This window comes from Alexandromys fortis, unplaced genomic scaffold (genome assembly GCF_014885135.2).
Source record: "Alexandromys fortis isolate MF-2015 unplaced genomic scaffold, M_Fortis_MF-2015_v1.1 scaffold_2_1_26212458, whole genome shotgun sequence".
Classification (NCBI taxonomy): Eukaryota; Metazoa; Chordata; class Mammalia; order Rodentia; family Cricetidae; genus Alexandromys; species Alexandromys fortis.
This window is the reverse complement of record NW_026067930.1, coordinates 130,258-136,257: the sequence shown is the minus strand read 5'-3', so window position 1 is coordinate 136,257 and position 6,000 is coordinate 130,258. Positions and strand designations below refer to the sequence as shown.

At 49.1% G+C, this 6,000-nt stretch overlaps 1 long non-coding RNA gene across 1 annotated transcript; it reads left to right on the top strand.

Annotated features, from left to right (window-relative positions):
* Nucleotides 1-538: 538 nt before the first annotated feature.
* LOC126503520 (uncharacterized) lies at nucleotides 539-2,169 on the top strand. The gene is made up of 3 exons (XR_007592312.1): nucleotides 539-942; nucleotides 1,057-1,300; nucleotides 1,925-2,169. It is a non-coding gene; the product is annotated as an uncharacterized lncRNA (long non-coding RNA).
* The last annotated feature ends 3,831 nt before the right edge of the window (nucleotides 2,170-6,000 follow it).

Below are 6,000 nucleotides of genomic sequence, written 5' to 3'. Positions count from 1 at the left end.
AGCATAGTCTCTTTCCATCTGCCTCAAACCTTTGCTTTGGCTCAGACCCCACAGCTGCAGCCACCACGTGAATGTTGGGGTCCCCACATTGTCCAGTGGTCCCTAAGTCCTAGTCTAGGGGCGTGAATTCTCAACACGTGATTTACTCCCAAGCTGGGAGGGAGGCTCTCAGCACTACTGTGATCTCCAAATCCTGTCTTCCTCTGTCCTGGCCTTCCTGTGGCCGGCAACAAACTGACCACTGTGAGGAAACTTCAGCAGGGGCCACTGGTGGAGATCTATAACCCCACTATTGTGGAGGCCGAGGCAGGATTACGAACTCAAGACCTGTCTGGGCTACAGAATTTCAACACAAATTGGGCAACTTAGTAAGATCCCGTCTTAAAATCGGGGAGGGGGAGGGGTGAAAAGGAGGGAGAAAAGGAAAGAAAGAAGGAAGAGAGTTCGGTGAATTCCTGTCCCCCCAGCCCAGTGCAAAAACCTGTTGGTGTTTGGCCCTGCACGGGAAACTGGCCTTGGAGCTTGGGGAGTCTCCTGGGATCAGTATGGCTGGCTCTGTGAAGCCATGTGGTAACCAATTTATTCAGTCAGCTCCTCCTCCACCCGCCCTCTGCCAGATGTTGATGGAAAACTGAGCCAGGAGGCTGGGGGTAGAAGCAGGGAGGACTAGGAAAGAAGGAAGTAGGAGGCAGCAGGGAAAGAAAGAACAGAGGAGAAGTTAGCAGTCCCTGCTATCGAGTAAGAAGGCTTTGATATATGTGTGGGAGAGCGAGAAGGAAGCTGCAGCTTCAGAGGCTCGGTCGCCCAGGTAGGCTAGTCCACCCGGCTGGCCGCGTTGCCAGCAGTTCCTGTCCTGTGTGAGGACGTGACAAAGACAGTGCCAGCATGTTGGTTTTCTCTACTGGTGTATGGGGATGACGGTGAAGCTCTCCAAGGGCTCAGGTTAGCTGCCTGCCTGCTCAACTCCTCCCCCTGCGTAAAGCCCTTTGCCTGTTATGTTTCTTAGTCATGGATCATAGCTCTAAGACCGCTCGGGATATTCGAACCTCTCCCCAGGAAACGTGGAAGCCTACGAGGAAATCCTCAGAAGCAGAAGGCTGTGGAGGAAAGGCCTGGAGGGAGGATCAGCTCTGCCGCAGAGATTTCTCGTCGCTCTGGGTCCTGTTTGCCCCAAAGCCTCCTTTTAAAAGAGTGCGGGAGCCCCCGTGTGGACATTTCGGGAATACTGTGAGCTTTCTCATTCCTGAGTGTGTTCCATGGTTGGTGGTATTATTTCAGGAGGCTGCAGAACCCTTTGGAGGTAGGACTAGCTGACATATGTGAGTCCCTGTGAGGAGCCATTTCCCTCCTAAAAATCATTACAGGAACCATCACTCTGGGGAGTCTGCAGAGAACCCCACACCCATAATTATGTTAAGAATTGTTCTATTGACAAAACCTGCCCCACACCCAATTAAGCTATGATGGAGAACTATCTGTTAGCAGAACCGCCTCACATTCCAGCTATCCAGGGAACTAGGTGTGGCAACTAGGTGTGACTTCTTGGCCTACCTGACCGAACGTAACCTCCTGGCCTACGTGACCGGGACCACCCCTGCCCCCCAAGCCCTCATCCAGAAGCTATATAAACAGCAACCAGGACCCTAATAAACAGAGGCTGTGACAAACTTAGCATGGCCTTCTCCTTATTTCCTAGCCCATTCTCTTCCAGATAGTACCCCTCCGTGACCCTGGAGTAACTGACTGCAGGGTGGGTTACAAACCCCTAGACTGAGTAACCCACCCAACGCAATCGACAAGTCCCCAGGGGTGGATCTCTGAAGGTTATGCCTGCGCCTTCCTCCAGGCCTGCAGTTTCCCTGGGCTAATGTTCCGTGCTTCTGGCGTCTCTAACTCCCTGGTGTCTCCATTTTTACTTTCACAGCTTCCCTCCTGCCCCAGTAAGGGCTGGTCGAAGGGAATTCACACTGCTACGCATTCTCTGGCCCTCCAGGCCTTCCTTTGAAGAGTGGACATTTCGATGACTCTTTAACTTTTGTGTTCTCCGTGTGTTCAAATACAGCATCACACTGATGTAGGTGTCTGAATCTCATTGAATCATGGCTGCACTGGTCTCTGAGAGCCTGGTTATTTTCACAGGGAAAATTGCTTGGGAGGCCCCAGAGAAGCAATTTGTGGTGTGGGGTGCAGGGCAGAAGGTGCGTCCATGTGTCCATGCAGAGGTACGGGTCACCCTCCATCCTTAAAACAGAGTCAAGAGCTGCTGGTAAAATGGAAATCTCTCAGAACAAGGCTGACAAATCAATTTTGTTTTGATTTTTTGAGCCAGGGTTTCTCTATGTAGCTCTGGCTGTCCTGGAACTTGCTGTGTAGACCATACTGGCTTGAATTCAGAGATCCACCTGCTTCTGCCTTCTGAGTGTTGGAATTAAAAGTGGGTGCTGCCACCATCTGGCAAAAAGATGACTGTTTTATACAATCTTCACATTCAACCTCCCAGCTAGTTATGATTACAGGCTTGGACCACTAGGACAGGCTAGGACATTTTTCGGGAGGTCATTATTCAGCCTGGTACAGATTGAATATAAAACAATTTCAGTAGGTGGGCTGGGGAGACGGCTCAACGGTTAAGAGCACTTTGTCCTTCCAGAGGACCCAGCTTTGAGTCTTAGCACCGACATGGTAGTTCACAGTCACCTATAATTCCAGTTCTAGGGGATCTGATGCCCTCTTCTGGTCTCCAAGGCACAGACATGGTGCAAATACAGGCACAACACCTATGCATATAAAACTAAAAAATGAAATTTTTTCATCAGGGATATCTGAGGGAATTTGTTGAATCCCAATTCCAAACAAAATCTAAGGCTCTTCAGGTGCGTAGGCTTTGGTAGAGGAAACTATATTACTCTAGGACCATCTGGTCCAGGCCTTTCTCTGTGCTGTTAGATGGGCAAAGACTGGAAACCAGGGCTCCTCCCCCTAATCAGAGAAAAATGCAGACCAGGAAGGACAGAGGCACCAACGCATCAAGGCACACACACTGTTGGAGCATCCTCGTGTGGACGTAATGCGTGGGTGGCAATCCAGGTTGATCAACAAGGCGAGGCCTTGCTTTTTGCTGTGATTCTCCTCAGCTGGCAATGCTTGTGCCAGCAAATGGCTGTGATTCCAGCTTCTGAGAATGTGCCCTGCAACTCTCTGCTGAATGCAGGCCAGCTCCCGGTGACCCCCAAAACCCGGGAAGGCTCTGTATGAACTAGAAAGAGAAGGAGGGAGAAAATGAGATGGGGCAGGAACAAGGAAGAAAATGAGAAGAGGAAGAAGTCAGGGACGAAGAATAGAAGGGGTAAGGGGAGGAGAAAATGAACCAAGACCTGAAGGCAATGAGCGGTCGGAGTTAGGTTCTCAGGGTCTTCCCTCCACACTGTTCTTGCCTGGACACAGGAGAGTCAGTCTATTTTGGCGTGAAGGATAAGTGGATAAACAGGAACTCGGTAGAACAGGGTGAACAGACAGGCCCGAATCCCTCTAGGGAGGGAGAAGTTCCAGGGGACCTCTCCTTAGAGGTGCACAGCCAATGGCTGAAAGAATAGCAAGGCTGGTGCAGGATCAGGGATCAGGGATCGGTGACAGCTCAACAGGCAGAGATTCCCAGACAGATGCACAGCAGACAGGGAGTCGACTTGCTTTGTAAAACTCCAAATCTACCAAGCCAGGACCACACACAGGTCACAGGACGGTCCCTGCCTGTCATTCATTCCTCAGACCCAAGTCATAGAACAGGCTTGAAGGAAGGGAGGCAGGATCGTGCGCAACCTTTGAATCTTCCTCATATCTATTCTCCCTGGGTCTGGGGCATCCCTCAGGTGAGCTGGTCAAGACGGTCGGATACTGACCAAATTTACATAACTCTTTGGGATCCACAAGGACACAGGCTACCTCTGATGTCTGCTGATCAGAGAAGAAACAGGATCTGACTTGCACGTCCCTTGGCATCCCTTGATCAATAGGTCCATGAAACCCTCTCCTCTCCTGGCCTTCTTTATTACAGCAATAGAAATCAAATTAAAACTAGAAAGATCTGTTACATCTCATCTTTAGTCAGTAGATTATATAGGGAGGGAACTCAAAGGCAGCTTGGTCTTTTCCCTCTTGGCAGGAGGGACAAGTAGAATCTCGTCTCCGAGATTCTACTTTTTCCTCACTAAGATTTAACTCTGAGGGATCGGAGACACTAAGGCCGTTTCTGTGTTTCTCCTGAGCTGTTGTGTGACACCTAGAATTAAGGTTAACTCCAAAGGAACCATTGACAGCGCGGTTGTGCGGATCCTGTCCTACCGAATGAAGTTCAAACACGCTCGTTACAGACTGTGAAGTGCCCCTATCAGGAGCTTCAGCTGGCCTAGCAGATCTGTGTTGGAGACCAGCTGCGGCAGGTATACCACTTACCAGGGTAGGAAAATGGGGATTAGAAAAGTTAGTAAAGAGAACAAAGACAGTCTTTGAAAATAATAAAACAGGGCTGGAGAGATGGCTCAGAGGTTAAGAGCATTGTCTGCTCTTCCAAAGGTCCTGAGTTCAATTCCCAGCAACCACATGGTGGCTCACAACCATCTGTAAAGAGATCTGGTGCCCTCTTCTGGCCTGCAGGCATACACACAGACAGAATATTGTATACATAATAAATAAATAAATATTTAAAAAAAGAAAATAATAAAACAGAAAGCAGGATAGTACTAGGAGGGAGTTCCAGTGAATACTGAAATCACCGGGTTTAATTTTTTTTTTTTTGTTTTTTTGAGACAGAGTTTCTCTGTGGTTTTGGAGCCTGTCCTGGAACTAGCTCTTGTAGACCAGGCTGGTCTCGAACTCACAGAGATCCGCCTGCCTCTGCCTCCCGAGTGCTGGGATTAAAGGCGTGCACCACCACCGCCCGGCACTGGGTTTAATTTTCCATATACTTTTATACCCCAATACTATAGCGGGTGAGGGTGGGGAGAAGGCGAAAGACTGATGCAAAGGACAACTAGCACAGTCACTTGCTTCAGTACTTAAGACATCAAGTTGGTCAAGTCATTAATTTTTTTTTTTTTTTTTTTTTAAGACAGGGTTTCTCTGTGTAACAGCCATGGCTGTCCTGGAACTAGCTCTTGTAGACCAGGCTGCCTTCGAACTCACAGAGATCTGCCTGACTCCGCCTCCCAAATGCTGGGATTAAAGGTGTGTGCCACCTCCGCCCGGCCAAGTCATTAATTCTTGAGAAAAGCATTCTGTTGTTTAGGCATTGAACCCACACTAGACCAAGTTTACTGAAGGCAGCCATTCCCTAGGTCAAGCCTTACTCAAAAGAAGGAGCAGAAGTATGTTCGAATTCTCTGACCTTAGGTCAGGGTGGAGTGGATCTACCTGTTTGGGTCATCTTAATGTCCAAACACCAAGTAACCACGCCCTAGGTCAGGGTGTGTGGCCACACTTGTCAACAACTTTGAGCGAGCCGAAACTCCCTGACCTTCCGACAAGGCGGAAATAGGCTCATATTTTTGGGCCTCCACAATCCAGGGGTGGGGGAGGAGAGCTGTTATTTCAGAAAGATTGTCTAGTGGAGGCCACTGGGATCTATGTCTCTACTGGAACATCAAAGTCAAAATCAGTACCAGTTAGTGCGGTCATCATGGTTTACAGGGACAGGAGTAGGGCATCCATGCGACACTGGTTCACAGGGGAGCCATCCTCCAGCAGCCTTGTGTCTTGGGAAACAAAGATGGGAGCTCTTGAATTCCTCGAGCTCGAACGCTGATGCAGTCAAGGTATTTTTGTTGACGACATAAAGTCACCCTCTGTCATAAGTAAAGATACCAACTATGTTATCTTAAGACAAAAACAACAGGAAAGATACCTCAAACCAGAAAGAGGCCAGAGACCAGCCCTAGTAGAAACTAAGACATGGTGTCTAAGGCAGGAGGGGCAAGCATCACGCCAACCTGAGGCCACCATCACACT